General features: G+C 42.5%; 1 long non-coding RNA gene across 7 annotated transcripts in view; it reads left to right on the top strand.

The window, feature by feature from the left end:
• Positions 1–7,851: 7,851 nt before the first annotated feature.
• LOC140494771 (uncharacterized) overlaps positions 7,852–20,764 on the top strand; it is a 143,694-nt gene continuing 130,781 nt past the window's right edge. For 2 of the 7 annotated variants that reach the window (XR_011964036.1, XR_011964042.1), the window contains exon 1: positions 7,852–8,293. This is a non-coding gene — a long non-coding RNA (uncharacterized lncRNA). Of the gene's footprint in view, positions 8,294–9,043; positions 9,386–14,650; positions 14,782–14,859; positions 15,152–20,764 lie in introns of those variants that run through there. The other 5 variants (XR_011964041.1, XR_011964040.1, XR_011964035.1 and 2 more) reach the window with 5 other exon arrangements.

The following is a 20,764-nucleotide window of genomic DNA, read 5'->3' on the forward strand; positions in this document are numbered from 1 at the left end:
GCTTCCTACAAAGGCTACCGTTACATTATCAAGATTGAGGTTAATAATTGTTTATTGAGTAAGATGATATACATAAGGCAGGTAAATGAACTGAGGTTGAATTGAAAGGTGGAACAGATACAAGGGATTGAATGGATTATCCCTGCTTCTATGTTTCCGTGATCAGACCCCTCCTCTGAACTATGGACTTAATCTCATACAATGTTCAACACTGTTTAACTTCCAATCTCTAGATCTCTTGATCACAAAACTGTCCACTTCCAGCTCCCCAACTTATCCTGCGCATCTATTGCAGAAACCCTTATTTAAGATTTTTATTATCTTCTGGCTTGACTATTCCAATACAGCACTAAGAACTGTAGATGCTGGAAATCTGAAACAAAAACAGAAATTTCTAGAGAAACTCAACAGCATCTGTGGGACAGAAAACAGTTAATATTTTGATTCCAGTATAATTTCTTTAGACTATTCCAATGTTGTCCATCAATCCTCCACCTTTTATAAACTGTGTTCTTTTTAAACTCTAGTCAGATGAAACCAGTTCTGTCCATGTTGACTTAAATTAGCTATGGATCCAACAGCACCTCAATATTAAAATTTTAGTTCTGGTTGGGATCACTACATGGTGTCACCGTGCTCTATCTTGGCAACCAAGCCCAGCCCTGCAACCTTCCTAGATCTCAGTGGTCCTCCAGCTGCGGCCTGTTTTACACCTGAAATGACAGCCATGCCCTGAAGGTTTGGAATTTCTTTCTCAAGATTCCCCCTCCCTTTTTCTCTGTGCACTGTTTATGTATTCAAGCCCTTAAGGTTTTGATCATGCTTTTTGGTGCTCCAACTAGTACTCGTTTCTTAGCTCTGTGTCCATATTTTTCCTATTGTTTCCTTTATGGGCTGTGGGCGTAGCTGACTAGACCAATATTTATCGCCCACTCCTAATTGACCCTCCTCTACCTTGGGAGTATTCGTATGATCAAAGCGCTATGCAAATACAAATCGTCGTTGTTAAACTAAGGGCAAGAGCACATTTCAAGTCTAACCTTGATTCCTCTGGGGCTGACTTCATGAATAACCATATTCCCGATACAAAACCTTGGAAAACGTCCAAACCTAATGGAGAACCTCGACAAACGATTGGCCAGCTGAGATTGGGCTGTAACCGACAGGTGTCGCTGCTCTTCAACCTCCCTGACCCTCCGCCCCCCATTATCAAGCGACTAACACATTGAATATAAAAATGTACAGTAACTGGAATTAAGCATTTGCTGTTTCGTTTTAGATTTGTTCTTGTTCAAATTTTAGAAATTGAAGCGTAATCATGTTCCCTTTTCTGCATTAAAGTCAAATCCCAAATTCCAAGGGGATTCTCAACTTCTAATCTGGTCCTTTTTGAAAATAGTGATCATTTTAACTTCTCATTTTTGGAACAGGGTGATAATGGAGACGGGGAAAAAAATATTCCTTTGTTTAATTGTTTGTTTTTTTTCTTGTTCTGTTGCGAAATTTATCAATTTAAAAGAAAACAGCAGCGCACAAAATGCACCGATTTAGAAACTGAAGCTATTTCTGAAGCATTTCTCGAAATGGACGTTCCTCGTGTTTGTTCTTAAAAACAAATTGTAATATCAATTTCATTGATTAGGAGCCCATTGATTTTGTTTAGATGGAGCGGCCGAAGCGCACTCATATCGTCTATATTTTGGATTTTATTTTAGGGCAAATTTTCTAGCTATTTCTTAAATATTTCTAGGGATTTGAGGGATTTGCATTCCCATTACTGAGAAACCAATACAACTCCAAAAAGAAAAACAAACTCATTACTCATATTTTAAACCCCCCCCTCTTCGATTCAGAACTCTAGTTTTGCTTTCCCCGCGTCGTTTCCAATTCCCTTGTATATTACTGTAAATTCCAACAGCAGTTTTGTCTTAATCGCTGCCTTTAAACAAAAAGTACTTATTTTCAATGTCCCTCTTTTAATTCGAAAGTCTTTTCCATACTTTTCTTTCCAACAAATGAAACGTAATTTTAAAATTAATTTCGAAAATAATAAAATTTAAGAATATCAGATAATTAAAATATAAAAGTTACATTAACGCAAATAAATAAATTATTAAACTCAAAGTATACAAGTTTTCTTAAAGCCTCGAGTCACCTGTATTAGAATTTTCGTTACCGTACCATACTCTCATTTTGTTAGAAACAGTCTAAAGACCTTAATCTACTCAATGAATTCCAGGACAGGAATACGCTTGCCATTGGGCGAGAGAGGCAAATTCCTTATTTGGTTTTGGCCATTATCCTCCCTAAAATCATGCACATTTTTTTAAAAACGTGTTCGAAAATGTTTCAGAAAGGTATCTTGTTATGACGCTATTAGGAGTGCGGGATCAAAGAGTACTGTAAACTGCCAGTAAAGTTAGGACCCAGAACCTTGCATTCCCCTGTGCAGTACTTTCAATTCCAACAATATACATCTGTATCAGGGACAATGGAATCTATTGAAGTAACTCTTAATAAAGGGCCGATAGTATCCAGTAATGAGAACTGGTCGATTTGTAAATCAGATATGCCATCGATTCGGTTTGTAATAGGGCATCACCTCGATTTTAGGACTCGTCATAGTGGACGTGAATAAGTTGCTGCGCTCTCTGTTTTTGTCCTGTACGTGTGTGCATTTTAATCGATGGTTGTAATTCGATTAAATAGTTATTTCAAACACGAATCTTTCCTAAGGATTTTCTGCTGTGACAATGCAGCGTTACTGTCAATATTTAAACACTAAAAGCTTTCTTATTTAACCAGTGGGAAACAGAGACTGAATGCAGAATGACACGTTTATAATCTGCCTTGTTAGAATTGATAATGGGTGTTGCACTGAGATGCAGCAACGAGATTGGGAAGAAGGTCAGCGAATATTAAAATATATTTATCATGGGTTATTTTTCAGTCGAGAACTACGATACATCTGTCCAAAAAAAGTTGCAAACTCGTTATTAAGAGCCATTCTTAAATATTCCGATTGCAACTTTAAAAAGAACGAATTTAGCTGAACTGTAAATCAGCGCATTACCTTCGCAGGTTTCTACTTGAGAAACATGTTAAATTAAGCACTTGGTTTAAAGCTAGGAAAGTGGTTGGATTTTATTCGATATTTAGAAATAAAATTAAACTATAAAAATAACTGAAAAGATTCATTAATTTAATGCACCGGCGGTGGATTTATACAGAATTTATGTTTCTGTCACCTGTCCAATTTAACTTAATTTTTCTGCTGGTTTTGCAACTGTTTGTGTCTAAATACAGAACTATGTTGGGTGGATTTTTTTTTCTTTCTTGAAGTCAACAATCTGGATTCAACTACTCCGTTTTATTTTGAGGGGGTCGGGGGGGGGGGGAGGTAAACACCCTGTTGAGACAGTGAGAGAGCGAGACCCACAGAGAGACCCTCACCTCAACTCAGGGCAACACATAGTTCACACAGTCCAGAAAACGTTCCTCAGCCCCAAGAATGGATCAGTAAAGCGCTATTCCAATTGACTTCAGTTTACTCTGAAGGTCGGAGCTTCAGAGAGAAGTCCATCCGATAGGACTGATAGAGGGAAGCGGCGCAGACAGTGCGGAGAGCTGGTATCGACATGTCCCCTGAAATAACGTTTTCCAAATCTATTCGCCGGCAGCTTGTTCTGAATGCAACGGAATACTTGAAGCTGTTTTGTAGGAAAATGATATCAAATGTATATATCAATTGTAATTTTTTAAAAAACAGTACATTGCCTCCATCTTACACAGGGATATTGTGGAACACCTTACCAGTACTGTATAGTCTATACAATACCTCGCATATATAATGTGTAAAAGATATCTGAACTTTAGGTTAAGGCCTGAGTTTTAACATGAACTATGTGAAGGCACTGTATAAATAGAAAGTGCCTCTGTAAGTGGGCGAAGCCGAAACATTTCTCCGTTCTGTTTAGGGGTGAACAGGGGATGAGCTTTTACCATTTGCTTGGTTAGGGAATAGTTACACTATCTAAAAGCTAAGCGGTGCCTCGTGACAAGAAGCTCCAGCCTGCAACCGCCCCACCCCCAAGAGACTGACCAAGAACTTGTACATTGCAGGCGGCACCATACCCCCTCAGCCCCCAGCCTCGGGGGCCTCTCGGACCAATTGATTTGACCTCCTCTTTTTACAACCATTTAACACCGGGACATTGAACAAGAGACAAGCCAAGTGAGCAAGTAGGGATGGGAAGGGGGGGGGGGGGGGGGGGTCAACGGACCGCGCTGTACAGTCACCGAATGTCAATGGTGTGTTCGAGCACACGGAAGCTCAAAGCAGCCACACTTAACATGTTGACCGCAGCACGCCATAGATACTTCGGTTCAACTTGTTTAAAGCAAAATAAAAGCAGAAAACTAAGGCACACCTTTAAAATACTGATTTAAACTCAACCCTTGACGCACAGACTATGAGTATCTGAACAGCAGAACCCACTGGTGACATGGTGTGTTCCATGATGGATACAGTTTTGGAATCTCTGTTCTCATTTTTTAAATAAGACGGTTACTGAACAAAATAAACTGCCCACCCAAAAAAAATCAACTTTTTATTTTTAACTCAACTGTAATTGATGTTTGGAAGTATACAACAGTGGCTGTTTTCCTCTGACATAAATAGAAGATTAAAACAGGGGAAACATACTAACCGGATCCAACTCAACACAATCTGCAGGATAGCATTTGCATTTCACTGTTAAGGAAGACACCCATGAAGCAAGAAAGTTTTAGACAAACTTAGATTATCGAGTTATTTTTGTTAATAAAAAGCCTGCATGTCTGTTTCTGATTGTTGCATAAGTAAATCACAAGCGAAGCTTTGGCTGCATAAAGATACATTTAATGTTTAAGGAATTCGTCTGTGCTCCGGCCTGCGTGAGTTTGGGAGGAGGGACAGCCTGCACCAGGACCTATCCATAACTACACTCTGGAAGTAAACTATCTATATTCCAGGGTAGACTAACACTGGCCATGGCGATTTGTATGAACTACACTTGCCCAATTAATGTTACTACGTTGAGCAGTGGCTTTAACTAAACCCCTCAATGTAACTGCACTCTTCAAGCAGAATGTTAGAACCGAGAAGATTTTTTTAAAGCGAACGAAAGAGAATTTTTTTACATTAAAATCACCCAATTCTGATTATTACCCCCACCCCAGCCACCTCGTCTGTCACCCGCTCCCTTCCTGCTCAGAAAATTGCAACCTCTAAAGTGCTCTTTTGTGTTGTCTGCATTATGCATATGAAAAAGGTCTGTTCTGAAATATATTGCACATATAAAATTCGCCGATATTTTTCCTGCTTGTCTCAGGGTGAGGAAGAGGTACGTTCTGAAATTTGGGAACAGAAAAATATGGAACCTTCCGAGCAACAAATTTACATTTTCAATATATTTGTGCTTTTTTCGGCGCTGGCGATATTTGCAAAATAAAGTGTAAAATGTCAGCTACTGCGTTCTTTCTTGTCGTGAGAAATTTTAATCGCGGATAAGTTGTGTCTTAGTGAGGAGATCTTATAGAAATATGCAGATATTTCAGGTAGTTTAAAACCTCTAAATATGTGCATTGTTGTGCATTAACCATGCGTGCCGAAAACTGTTTTAAATACATTACAATACCAGGTCATAAATACCCGTCCAAAAAAAACACAAGTGCTTAATGTCTCAATTATTTCACAGAAATTTTATTTATTAAATAACATGGTTTGTTGTTAAGTTGTGGTTTTGATTAAAGATTGCAGTCTGAAACGTGATCCAGGGAATTATGTCAGGTGATATGATCTTATTTTAGAATTGTCTTTCACGGGATAAGAGGTCCGCACTCCTACCTAACCAAACAGCTATCATTTCAAGGTCACTGTACTTTTTCGCTATTTGAGCGCTTTGCTGCAGATCGGTGTGAAGATCATTCTAGACTGTTTAAAAATAGCTTGTGGAACCTAGCCCAGGAACTGTAGCAAAAAGACAGAAAGATAAAAGCATTGCAAGCACAAATATGTACAGTTATAGCGCAAATCCATTCCTGTTTCGACAAAATTCAGCTCCCGTGAAAGTATCAGGATATAAGGAAGTAATTTCAACATAAAAATCCTGTTTAGAAATCCCTGCACTGGTGGAGTGGGGGAATTGTCTGCATTACTCTGTCCACTGATTATGCCTCATTTACATTTTAATTAACGTCCTGTTTAATTTATACCACTACCTGTCTAACCCCTTTTTTCAATCTTACACAGCTGCTACACGGGTTAAACAAGTGCTTGCTTGACATCAAGGTAGCTATAGCATTAACAGTGTTTGAAATACTTTGCTGTGTTTTGAGTTTTTTTATTCCTACTCACACCAACATCTCATGCACAATTATGTTTTTATTTTCCGAAAAGAAGCATTTCCCGAGCAGATTTACGGCACTAGAATTCATTCAACGAGGACAAAGGAGAAAGGCAATTCGCCGAAAAATGAAAGAGGTGACATTTTCATAACAAGTAAATTCCACTGATAAACTATGACTGATATTTTAATTTAGCGACTGGGTGCGTTGGCACTGCGTCCTGAGAATTTAAGACTCGCCTCTGTACATCTCTCCAGAAGCACTGTCGTGGAGTCTCTGTGTAGTTCTGAATTAAACATTAATGCAGAATATGCAAAAAAATAATGAGGACCGGATAATATATTGTGAATCCGTTTAGTCCACGACGCTGACTGACGCAAACGCGTAGTCATAAAGGTGGCGAATGATTTTTTTGGAAAGACTCCCTCCCATTCCTGCAATGGGCTAGATCATAATTTTATCTGAATGCATTGAAAATCTGAAAGGGGAAAGGAGGCAACTGCATTCCGCTCACCAAGCGTCGCAATACCCGTGAAAATGCAGTTTTTCTTTTAAAAATGGGAATAGGATGGAAGTCAAGTCTAAGCTGCATAGAAAATACAGGAGACGTATCTATTTAACCTCACGTTGAGCAACGTGACCCAGAACTGGGCTCCCATCTCCATCGTGTTAGGAGCAAGAACATGCCAGGCTTATCCCAGCGGCATCCTAGCGCCCAGTTTTATAGAGATTGCATGTTCTGAAAGCAGATACAATCAGGAATGATTCTCTTTAGAACAGGAGAGAGAGAGGGAGAGAGAGGGAGGGAGGGAGAGAGAAAGGCGCGATGTCGGTAGAAAAACACAAAACGGCTGAATCGTTTTGGTGGTGAGAGGGAGTTAGACCAGCTGTGACCTGGAGCGATTACTCCTGCACAAGAGTGTGGCGTGTGCGCGATTTTTATTTTGAAAACAAAAACCAACCTGACACCACCGTGTTTGCCAGCTCGTGGAGGGGAGGTGTCAGGTGATTCGAGAATAAGGAAAGGTGTACTGGACGGTGGCCGAGAGAGAGAGAGAGAGAGAATGTAATAGGGACAGAGAGAGATGAGGTGTCTTCAAACCATCTAGTCATTGCTTCATTAATTAACTGCCAAAAAAGTTGAGGTTAACGTAGAAAAGCAAATCTTTTCAGAAAAGGCTGAGGGGGCAACAGGAATACTCATTCTCAAGTGTTGGAGAGAGAATGTTTAACGCGCCGTGTCTTTGATTTCAGAGCTGGCCCCTCTCTGCTTTGGGAAGACATGTTAGCCCATATATATTTTTCTCTTTCTGGTGAAATGAGACAGGGTGTGTGTGGGAGTGGAGGTTGGGGGGGGGGGATGTTGGTGGTAGTGTAGCGCGAGACGTGAAGGGTTTGCGGGGCGGGTTGGGGGGGGGGAGAGAATGGGGGTGGTTGGGGAAGGAGAGGGAGGGGGGGTAAAAGAGCAGATCACACAGAGATTGAACAATGGGCATCAATTCAGCTGGACAATGAGTTGTGAGGCTGGGCTGTTTGAGTTTCTGAACACGTCCTCATAAGGCTGTGGACAGTTTGAATTCCAGCGCGGACTCCCAGACACCCGGCACAAGTTATGTGAGAAAATTAGTACAGAATCAGAAGGGGTGGGGGGGGTAGGGGGAAGTCGTTGGAAAGAACTGCAGCCGTCGTCTATTTAATTTTATTTCGGTCCCTTGCAATTCTACTGTCGTTTGAGCAAAACCTGTGTTAGGAATCGAGAAGAGCTAAAATCTATAAGATCACCACCAGAAAGCAGTGAAGGATTTCCAATTTTTAAAAAAGAAATTCTAAAATACAAAATTCACGCAATGTCTGACTGCGTAATGGACGAAGGACTCATGGAGAGAATTTCATTGGTCACGAACATGTAAGTAACATAAGTGTTTTCTTTTAAAAGTCTTATTTAATTTTAAAATGAGAGATTAGGAAAGAGAGGGGGAGGGAATGCAACTTACTTTGCAGCTATTGCCAGTCACGTTATGAATGTTCATTTCAAAAGCTTTATAACCGAATGCTAACTGATGGGGGAAAAAAAAACGTTTGGATATTTTAAATATATTTTGAAAGCTGTTAGAAAATTGCCTTGCCTTTGAACCTGACAATTTCTTGCAGACTGTATCCTAGAAAGACATTTTGAAAACATAGACATGTATATTTCAGCCTAGAATTCCAACCCAGGCCCTACAAGCAACTTGCACTGGCCCGAATGCTTCTGTCGCTGACAAACCCAGTTGTCTTAATAATTTACCGGTTCATGGGAAAATTTCACTGAGGACCTTGCTCTGGGCTAGCGTGACACCAGAACCCGTTGTCTGGTCAGATTCTATTCTGAAAGACGCATTATTATGATAATACCTTTCTCTCTGCTGTTGAACTTGATTTTGACTTCTTTTATTGCCTTCCATTTTTTGCGGTCACTTGCTTGTTAAGAAGAGAGAGGGGGTAAGAAAGACAAAAAAAAATTCCCCTCACTCTCCTGGGAGTAGCGTGTGAAATTAAAATATTCTGAATTAGCTCTGTCCTTTTTTTTAATATAATCAAGGCCTGTGTGGAGAGAGGGTGGAGTGGGGGGCTGGCGATGAGTGGGGGAGTTAGGGGTTGGATGAGATTTGAAAAGGCATATCAAGATTGGCAGGGTTGTTTTATAGATGTACATTCAGATAATCGGGGAAGGAGAACGTCACATTTTCCAACTGTCAATGAAATGAGTCTGTTATCCAGGGAAATTTGAAGAGAATATGTGTGTGAGAGAGATAGAGAGAGAGAGAGAGAGAGAGAGAGAGGAACTCCGTGTTAGGTCCTGTTAAAGTTACACTGCGGTTGGCCGGTGCCTCATTAGATTGAACTCCATCACTGCCGTCACGTTCCGTCTTCCAAGATTTCGCTCCCAACCAAAAGAGATTATTCTACGCAAGCCTGTTCCTACAATGGGTTCCTTCACCACTCTGTATACCAGAAGGTAAGAGATTGCAATGACTTGGATGGAGTCTTGATCCATAGGTGTGAAATAGTGAACCAAATAAGAGGATATACAAACTGCTGCATTTTAGCCGTTGCACCGCAGTGTTGGAAAGATTAAGCTCTGTCAGTCTTCGGACAGTAGTGGGCCCTTACTACTTATTTTTTTAAAATTGGGCTTGTTATTAGCTCCTTACCTCGCTCATTAAGACAGCGGATAAACGTCATGGGGTCGAACATGTAGTTTTTTGAAAGAGATATATTACATTTTTGCACAGACGTGTGTTGTGGTGGCTTGTATAATGCTCGGTGACAATACTGCAGAACAGGAGACTCGAGAATCCCGGTTGCAGTGTTCACTGTTCGGGGAAAGCTAGTCTTAGACGATGGGCCTAACGTCACAAGGGAGTTTGCTGGGGTGTGTGTGGGGGTGGGGGGGGGGGGGGGAGGGGTGAAGGGATATTCTATAAATTCTCAAACGGTGCAAAATTTAGCTTTGTTGTTAATCGTAAACTGATCGACTTCACCCGCGATGTCCTCAATGTTATTATTGCGAATTATTATATTCTCTGTCGGGTCTATCCCGTGTGCATTCTTTCTCACATTACAACTGGACGCATCAAAATGTATCTGAGCAAGAGAGCTTACAACTCGTTTCTTATTGCCGATTATGAGTCGAAATAGTTCCCGATTTCAGTGCTAATTTTAAGTAGCGTTAAGAGGCAAAGTTTAGCTTGGCATGTGCACGCGATTATCCGTTTAAAACCGCATACAATATTCGATATCTTATTATAGACTGTGGCAGACACCCGTCACTATAAAGCAAATAAAACACACGTAATTTGTTTTATCTATGTGTGTAAACTTCAATGCTGCAGAGCTGTCTATTGCCACAGTTAGATTGCTACCCTCAGACTGACAATCAATCGTTCTGTGTATATTCTGTATTTACTGTAACGCCTTATAAAACCGAACATACGAGGCATATACAACATGTATGCGTTTAATCCAATTTGGAAATCAGTAAATTATCTTGAACCCTTACACTGTTCGTATGACCATGAATTCCTCCAGTTGCTTCTATTGCACTGACATTTAAACAATTCCTCTTTTCTACCTGGCCCGCACAATGTGCACCCGCCAGGTGTCCAAGTGAAATTCAAAGCGGTGCCCAAAATAGGAAAATTGCAAAGGTTGGTGCTCGTCAGGGAATCTAGGTAAAGGTGTAATAAGTGACTCACCTTGCTTGGTCGCAATATCACCCCTTAGTCCATATCATACTCCTAACGGATCCAAAACCCGAATCAAACTGGCACTGGTGATTCAAGCCCCGAGCTCGGTAATGTGCAAAACTCCATGCTCAGAAAAAGGGAAGGTTTCGAATGAAATCAGACAGAGAGGACACTTGTCAGAGGCATCTGTCACCTTTAAAAGACCAGCAAAGGCCCAGGACATGATAAACAAGAATTACCTGCAGACACTGAGTAGCGATGGGAATCCCAGGTTCGGTTGGTTTGTGTTTTTATTTGGGGATGGGGTGTGGTGGAATATTTAGTTATTACTGTATGGAAGATGATGGTAAAAACTGGATAGAAGAATGCCCCACACTTTTATTGATGAATATCCATTTCGTATTTTAAAGTGATATTAATTTTTGGATAACCATTCATGCAATGTTCTGTCAATCATTTAACGTTATCGGTGCATGTACTGTTAATAGCAGGCTATTCTCGTTAGATTCCGTACAGCTGTCCCTGACTAACGTACCTAACACTATGGGGCAACATAGCATGGCCAATTCACCTGGCCTACACATCTTTAGATTGTGGGAGGAAGCCCACACAGACGCGGGGAGAATGTACAAACTCCACACAGTCGCCCGAGGCGGGAATCGAACCCGGGTCCCTGGTACTGTAAGGCAGCAGTGCTAACCACTGAGCCAGCATGCCTCCCTTTATGCAACGTAGAAGGCACTCTCCCTTCGTAATGGCGAGTTGTTGATAGTTACAAATTAAACTTGAATTTCCCCTTCCTCACCACACACATGATCTCACATACTTAGATACACACATTCATACGCTTACTCTCACACACACAGTCTCATACACACATTTAAACGCACTCATTCAAACAGAGTCATACTCATTCAAACACACAAACAAACACATATCCACACCAACTCTCTCACGCAACCTCACACACTTATTCAAACACATTCATTCGGAATCAAACACATGCAGTCGCGCCCATACACACAAAAGATGGAACATCAGATGCGAAGGTAAAAGGTGAAAAGCTAATTTCATTTTACTTTTCAATATGTGTGCACAGTCTCTCCTACAAATAGAATTCAGGTACTTTAGCATCATTTCTAAACCCTCCCATCACCTTCTCATTAAACGGTTCTTAATGGAGCTGACCATGATGTATTTTTCTGAACAGGGATTGGCCCACATTTTTCCTCAAAAGACAGAAGGAGCATCTCTCATATCTTATGGAAAAGGTGTTGCAACCACCTTTTTTGTTGGCACTTTTTGTACAGAATATTTTTGTTCCCACCGAGAGGTGATTTGTGTAGGTTTCCTTTTCCAGTCACCTGTATCAATACTTGATGAGATTGCAATGAAGTTTTATCTTGTCGTCACGTTGATATCTCTTAAGTGTGAGATTTTATTTCGCAGTCCACTTGTGATGCCGTAAGATGTACAAGAGAAAATGTTCACTCGATACAATAATAGTTAGCCAGGATGGAATGGGGGGGGGGGTGGCAGGGGTGTATGTGTGTGTACATGTGTGTCAGACAGACTCTGTGTGTGTGTAATATCTACAATTTCCGGTTGCGTTATCAACCATAGGTTTACCAGAGGAGGAAGGTGCTTTTGGCTGATATTCTGTCGATACTAAATTCATCTTTTATAGAATCTCTGTTTTCGATGTGTTTTGGCTAAACTTATAGTAAGCGGGATATTTGTTGTTTTAACTGTGTGGGGGTTCTAGATTTTTGTAAGGAGAAAATACAATATCTCAAGATGCATACTGAAACACTACATTTTAGAGTGGAGAGGTTTTGAAAATGTGATTTTCCAGAATGCTGATTTTTTTAAAAAGTGTGTATTATATGATTGCGTTTCTGTGTGAACGTTAATATAGCTACAACCCATACGTGCACAAATAGATATTTACCTGTCGATGTCTTTATTAATCCGGGAGTAATCGCCTGGATTCTCAGTGTGAGTTCTCTATAAGTAGTGGGCGATATCTTTGCTGTCCTGCTCTCGGTGCAAAGGGATTTTGAGCTGGAAACAGTTTGATTTCTGTACAGATGCTACTTGGCCTAGTTCCCGGCTCGTACTTAAAATAAAATCAATTATTTTAGTTTAGAAAAGACTCTTTCGATTCTAACGACTTCGAAGGTTGAATGAAGTTATTATTAAGAAGAAATACTTGACATTTCCTCTTACAGAGTTTTGCAGAATGTGAAACGACAGTACGTAGTTGTTAGATTTAATTCGCGAGCTGTATCCATTTAAAAAGTTACAGCTCCGATAAAATAAAAATAAAATATTCTCCCTTGCCAAGAGTTCTCCTTCTGCATGTGGATCAGATATTAATAAAACGGACAACGGTGAGGGGGAAATTTGATGGCCATTGAAAATATTAAAATGATTTTAAATAGATTGGGACTGTTCGGGGCACTCACTTTACCTTCAGCACTAACGGTTGCTCAAGGCTGAGTGGAAGGGAGATGGCGGCGACGACGAGAGACATTGTCCTGCCCTTTACTGAGATTTGTCCGCTCGCACGTGCGCCTTTAATCGGATCCGGGTTTACAAACTACCCATGTCACCGTCTTTACAGAGATCCCGGGCACAGGTTCCTCGGGATACAGGCAGGGTCAGGGAATGGTCCGAGGATGATTGGTTGCTTGGATTAATTCACAGAATTTTACCACCACTGACGGTGCAACCCTCCCTGCTAGAGATGCCAGTCTCAAGAGAGGAAATGGAATGGAGGATGTTTGATTGAACCCTATCAATTTGATTGATTGTTAGTGAGCAACCTAGGGTGAATGGTTAGCCACGTTAGCCTTAATACTGAAACAAAATGGGAAACTGCTGGAAAAGCTCTGCAGGTCTGGTAGCATCAGTGGAGAGACAAACTGAGTCAACGTTTCGCGTCTAGTTACCCTTCCTCAGAACGTTTCAGCTTTAACACAGGTTTGCCCCAGTAAGAGGTACTCGAACATAGAGCAACTTGCCCGGGCGTTCAGGAAGTCTCAAAGTGGTTTGAAATAATTGGATAACTCTGCAGTCGCAGACACTCCTGCAGCATGCAGCTGTGCACAACAAGATCCCAGAAATAACAGATGCACAACGAAGCCGGCCCTCTCTGTTGATGTATGGAGACCTTGCTGGTGGTCCGGTTTGGATAAAGGAGCACCGGCCATAAGGAGCTGGTTTGTGTCCATCTCCCGCCGCACAAAATGTCTCTACAGAAAGGAAACAACGCCGATGAGAGTTCCCGCCTTAATCAGCAATTATATTAAAACCAAAACTGTAAAGATTCAGAGAGAAGATCAGCATTAAACGTCGGTTAGTCACTAATAAATCCAGTCGGGAATTCAGGAGTAACATGTCTACCCAGAGTGTGGCGAGAATGTGGAACTCGCTCCTCTCGGCTGGAGTTGGGGCCGAATCGCGGAGAGGCGTTTGACGGTGAGCGAGGCGGGCACGTGAAGGAGAAAGAGCCACCGGAATATGTCATGGGCTGGGGCTCGGAGAAGACTCAGGAAAATCGTCAACACCAGCACAAACCAGTCAAACCTGATACCAACCCTTCATCCGACATCACGGGCAAGGAATTTTCTTTTTACACTATAGGAAGAAGGGGAAACTGTGGGAGGAGAAGGTCACAAGTTTTTTATGAAACAATCTAAAAGGGCTTCAGTTGGGAAACTGTCACACCGTGACTTGATTCGGTGAGCTCACAAGCCGGCGCTATAGGAGGAGAGAGCAGGGCAAAATGGACCAATTCAGATCAAGGTGACATGAGATGCGGCCGTGTATATAGACGTCCACATTATATTGTGCACAGTATAACTAACACAACCGTTACAAAGTTTATATGTGTTAACTGCTATCTCATTGTAAACGAGTAAAGCTGGTGGCTCAATGAATGAAGACTGCACAGATCCTCTTACAGTCCGAAATTGTGTTTACTACACTGCTGGTCCAGGACTGCACAATATGAACCTTTCTCATACCTAGATCCTCACTCTACTTTGTAAATGTGTAGACTTTATAAGACGTTGCGGCGATTTGACTGCCCGGGAACCTTCGAACCATCGGTTTCACGCGGGGCTGGAGTTACACTGGACATGGGCGGAGCTACAGTGATGTAAGAGGCTTTCGGACACCTCCCCATTGCTGCACGTCTCCATGCATCAGTATAAGAGTGGAGCAATCTGAAAAGGCAGCTAAGTTAATTTGTTAGACTTTATTAGATTTCTAGCTGATGTTGGCAGTTCCTCGGCTATTGAAACAAAAGTTATACATTTCAAATTCCAGGTTGCTGCAAATCTAATATGAAAAAGTTCAATGGACAACAATGGAAACTCTGGATCCAGTTCATTGAGTCTTCTTTTTAAAAATCCACTCCTTTACTTAGTTCCGTTAAAGAGTTTATCCATTCGAACACACTAAAGAGCACAGTGGTGACCTGTGAGGGAAGGATGAGGATTCTTGAAAGCCTCCAGAGGATTGCAATAGTGAGTTGAGCGCCCCATCGGGCAAACCCACACGGGCAATGCTAGAGAAACTCAGCAGGTATGGCCGCATCTGTGGAGAGAGAAACAAGGGTTAACGTTTTGAGTCCGGTATAACTCTTCCTCAATATTCACGCTGAGCTGAAACATGAACTGTGCTTTCTCTTCACAGATGCTGAGTTTCTCACCATTATCTGTGTTTGTTTCAAGTTTGCAGCATCCAACTTTGCTTTCTTTTTAAGGTCATGTTATTTTGTTTTATGAATCAAGGTGTGTGTTTCTAAAATAGCCATTCGCTGTGAATGTTGCTGACTTAATTTACTGCTCATCTTAATTGCCCAGAGGCCAGTTAATATTTCTGTAAGTCTCCAGTCCCATGTATGGTTGACCGGTAAGGGTGGCAGATTTCCTTCCCTAAAGTGCATAAGTGACCCAGATGGATCTTTATGATGATCTACAATGATTACACGGTCACCGTGCAGTTGCCTTTTAACCCTAGCTTTTTTTTAAAAAATGAATTTGAGTTTTATCCCTGCCCTGAGTGGGATTTGAACCCAGGAGATGAACTCTGGGCCACTAGTCAGGTGACAATTACCACCATGTCACCGCCTCCCAGTTAGATAGCAGCATAGCATAAACGTTGTGAAATAGGTTTGTCCATGAGTATAAATTGAAAGGATTGCATTTATGTAGCGCTTATATTGACCCTCTGACCTTTGCAGCCATGGAGTGGTTTTGTAGTGTAATCATTGTTGCTATTCCTGAGAAAGGGCTTATGCCCAGAATCGCCGACTCTCCGGAGCTGCCTGACCGGCTGAGCTATTTCAGCACCACCCGCTTCGACATTTTTGCAAAGGGTAACAATCAAACTGCGGCAGCAAGATCCCACAAAACAACAATGTGATCAAGATCAGATGATCACTTTTAGCGACGTTATAAATATTGGCTCAGGACCAGAGAGAAATTCATGATTTTTCTTTGGTCAAACAGGATTTCAGTTTCATTTCAAATCGTCCAGGCGGGACTTTCGACAGAGCAGCGCTCCTGCAGTGCTGCTGCCGAACCTGCCCGGAGTCTGGGCCCAAATCTCTGGAGGGCGTCTCGAGCCATGACCCTGTGATACAACGGCGAGACTATTTTTCAAGGGCTGGAAATTGAGAAATGAGCTGACAGCTGAGAGAATTCGATATTCCATCCTGATTCCAAGAAGTGACTTTAAAACATCAACAAATTGCATGTATATACAACCTTTACTGGAGTAAACATCGTTAGGCGCTTCACAGAAGCTGTATCAAACGAAACTTGACTTCGATCTGCAAAGGAATGTAGGATTGGTGGCTCGGAGGTGCGTTTAAAGGAGTGATATACAGGAAAAGGTTCTGGCCGGGAGGTGGAAAAGAAATTTCATGAGATTAGGGTCGAGGGAGAAGGTAACGAAGCAATTTTAAATTGGAGTTATTTTTCAGAGTCCTTAGGGCCCAGAAACACATAGAACTCATAGAGTCAATGCTGAATAAGGATGTATGCTGGTACCACGTCTTTGAGCAGGTAAATCAAATAAGTTTACGAACAGAGGCCAGTGTGAAAGAGTTACAAATATGTTTCACTTGACTCTGATTTAATATCTCGTCAGATTTGGGTTATTAGATTGGATTCGTTTTCCTATAGCTCCTAATTATATATCCCTCTTATTGCAAAACTTATTTGAAGTCAACAACAATGTTGCATTTATGTGGCGTCTTTACTGCAGCAACGGCCTCTCGTCGCCACTGTTTCACAAATTGGGGCTGGTGCCAAATGCTTGCTTAGATAAAATGGAACGGGATGGTTGAGGGAGAGAATCCCCGAGTTAAATTCCCAGTCAGTTAAAGGCACCACCGCTAATGGTGCAGTCGATGGGCCAGGAATATGTAACTCCAGAATTGGGGAAGAGTAGGGCAGGTGCCGGTAAGTAGAATATCAGACTGATTTGAATCGAGTTCTGAAAGTTGGTGTTGGAGTTCAAGATGTGATTATTTTTGTTTAGAGCATTCGTTGCGGTGTCTTGGGTGAAACAGACCTGTGATTGAATCATTATTTTCCGATGGTCTGTTATAACACTGACATAACTCCCACAGTGAGCAGGAGCAATCTCTGTGTGATGCTGCAGTCATTACATTGTTCTCAAATGGCATTGCTCAGGCCGATGAGTACAGGAGTTGGGACGTCATAATGTGGTTGTGCAGGACATTGGTGAGGCTGTGTTTGGAGTCCAGTTCTGGTCGCCGTGCTCTGGAAGGATATTATTAAATTGGAGATGGTGCAGATCTACCAGGATGTTATCAGGTCTGAAGGGTTTGAGTTGTTAGGAGAGTTATAAGCTGGGACTTGTTCCCGGGAGTCAAGATTAGAGTGGTGCTGGAAAAGCACAGCAGATCAGACAGCATCCGAGGAGCAGGAAAATCTACGTTTCGGGCAGGCGCCCTTCATCAGGAATCAGCACCACTCAAATCTTGACTAATCTCCAGCATCTGCAGTCCTCACTTTCGCCTTGTTCCCGGGGGCATAGGAAGTTGAGGGGTGACGTGATAGGGGTTTATAAAGCCACGAGAGGCGTAGGTAAGATGATGAGCAAAGGTTTTTCCGAGGGTAGGGAGTTCAAAATTAGAAGGGCATAACGTTAAGATGAGGGGGGGGAAAGATTTAAAAGGTACCTGTGGGGCAACTTTTTCACACAGAGGCTATTTCGTAATGCGGAATGGGCTAGAGGAAGTGGTAAATGTACGGACAGTTTCAACATTTAAAAGTCATTTGGGCAGGTACCTGAACAGGAAAGGTTGAAGGGGACATGGGCCAAACGCAGTTTAGAAAACTCGATCATAATAGGCGAGTTGGACCGAAGGGTTTGTTTCCGTGCTGTATGACTCTAGGCTTTTTCAACCCCCTCGTTTAAAAGGCGACCCATTAGAAAATTTGTGACATCCTGGAATTCTTATTCCGATCTGAGACATCGGTATCAGTGCGGTTCCTGGCAGATAGTGAATGCAGAGGGTGGGCAGAATGGACCAAGTCCTGAATTGGAATCGCGGCCTGAAGTGGCCAGACTTTCGGGCTATCAAATCTCATCCAATCCTTTCGAGGTGTCCCCGCTGTCTGGAAATCTAGTTATCCAACATTGGGAAGCAGCGTGTCACAGGCATTTGGATCAGCGGGATTGCTATGCATTCAGGGACTAACCCCATCTCACAGCCCTGTTTTTATACCCACACCCCACCGCCTCCGCGCTTCAGGAAGGCAGTTCGATGCCAACTTCGGCAAGGCATTTTATTCGTTCACCGGCGGGTGGGTGTATCTGGTTAGATAAATAGTTATCAGGGAACATCTCTGGTCTGTACGCACCAGCCAACCCCACTTTCCCGTGGCTATCCATTTCAACTCCCCCTCCCACTCCCCCCATGAAATGTCCATTTTGGGCCTCCTGCACTGGCTTCACAAAGGCACCCGCAAACTGAAAGAGGAACACCTCATCTTCCCCTTGGCAGCCTACAACTACATGGCATGAACATTTAATTCACCAGTTTCCAAATCTCCCCTCCCGCCACCACCCCATCCCAGATCCAACCCTCCAACTCAGATCCGCCCTCTTGACCTGTCCTCCCCATCCATCCTCCTTTCCCACTTATCCGTTCCATCCTCCCCACCGAGCTATCACTATCAAATCCACCTTCGCCCACCTATTGCCTACCTTTTCCCTAGCCCCATCTCCCCACTTCCCCCTATATATATATCTCTCTTAACCCCCTTCCCGTGCCCCTGTCCTGAAGAAGGTTCCTGCCCTAAACGTCGAATCTCTTGTTCCTCGGATGCTACCTGACCTGCGCCACCTTTTATCAACGCCATATTTCCACCTCTAAATGCCAATAGGACAGTTAGGAATCAGCCTCCTGGCTGTGTCCTGAAGTCACCTGTAGGCCACATAAGGATGACGATTTCAGAGAAATATAGAGAACAGGGGCAAGAGCAGACCATTCGGCCCTTGAGCCTGCCCCGCCATTTAGAATGATCATGTCTGATCGTCCAACTCCTGTTCCCATTTTCTCCCCACACCCTTTGATCCCTTTAGTAATAAAATCATAGCCAACTCCTTCTTGAATGCATTCAATGTTTTGGCCTCAACTGTTTTCTATGGCAGAGAATTCCACAAGTTTCCCCATTCTCTGGGTGAAGATATTTCCCTAACCTCAATCCTAAATGCCTACTCTGTATCGTTAGACTGTGATTCCTAGTTCTGATCATTGAGAACATTCTTCCCATGTTTACTCTATTGACTCTTGTTAGAATTGTATGGGTTTCTATGAAATCCCACCTCATTCTTCTAAACTCCAGTGAATGCGGACCTAACCGATCCAGTCTCTCTTCACACCACAGCCCTGCCACCCCAGGAATCAGTCCATTGTACGCCTTGCATGAGCAGAACCATTAAAAACCGCGGATGCTGTAAATCAGAGATAAAAATAGAAATTGCAGGAAAAACTCAGCAAGTCTGGCAGTAAATGTGGAGGGAAATCAGAGTGATCCGATCAGAAACGTTAACTCTAATTTCTCTTCACAGATGTTGCCAGGTCTGCTGAGCTTTTCCAGCAATTTCTGTTCTGACCAGAACCATTCCCCTCCCTAAAGGACATCACTAAACCCAGTGAGTTTTTTACGCAGCCGACAATCGTTCCTTGGTCGCTGTGCAGTTGGCTTTTCATTCCAGCTATTTTGTTGGATTCAAATAATCACCATTTGCCATGGCGGGGTTCGAACACCAGTCTCTAGGACATGACGCTGAGCTTCCGAATCATTAGCCCGGTGACAGTATTTCAATATCACTACAGTTAATGCCAGCCTTGGTTGAACTGCCCACATCCCAGGAACCAAACAAAACAAATCAGCTCATGTGAAACAAGGACCATTTTTGCTGTTCCGATTTATTCCCGTGTTGTCACTGTCTGAAGTGCCACCTTCCTGGCGAGATGTAAACGGGGATTTCCTCTTCTCCCTTCTCCCTGGGAGCAAAGATATCCGAGAGCACTATTTTGAAAAAAAGAACCATGAAGTCTTTTAGCAGGGATGCCTTCATAAACTTCCCAGCCACCGTGTCTGGTTTTTGTGCTCATATTGCTGTTTGTGGGATCTTACTGTGCGCACCCTGGCCGATGCGTTTCGCACATTGCAACGGTGACCACACCAGAGTTCCTCTGTCTCTTTGGGCTCTATCCCCACCTATCGTTTACTGCCCTAACCCTGTATTCTGCGTATGAACCGACATTTCCCCAGCTACCTTCAGCTCTGAGGAAGGGTCACTCGACGTTAATTCGGATTTCTCTCCACAGATGCTGCCAGACCTGCTGAGCTTTTCCAGCAATTTCTGTTTTTGCCTCCAAACTACTTCCTTGACTGCAAAGCACTGTCCTGAGGTTGTGAAAGCGGCTACATGAATGCAAATCTTGTATTTTCTTTCTCATCCGCCCTCCCCGGTTTAGCAGACTCAAGAACAGTTTTTACATATTTTGAAACAGTCTCTACTTCTGGAATCTCACCCACAAAAATGAATAGAAACACACAATCCTGTTAAAGGGAACATTTTGGGTG

The sequence above is a fragment of the Chiloscyllium punctatum genome, chromosome 24 (assembly GCF_047496795.1).
Source record: "Chiloscyllium punctatum isolate Juve2018m chromosome 24, sChiPun1.3, whole genome shotgun sequence".
Classification (NCBI taxonomy): domain Eukaryota; kingdom Metazoa; phylum Chordata; class Chondrichthyes; order Orectolobiformes; family Hemiscylliidae; genus Chiloscyllium; species Chiloscyllium punctatum.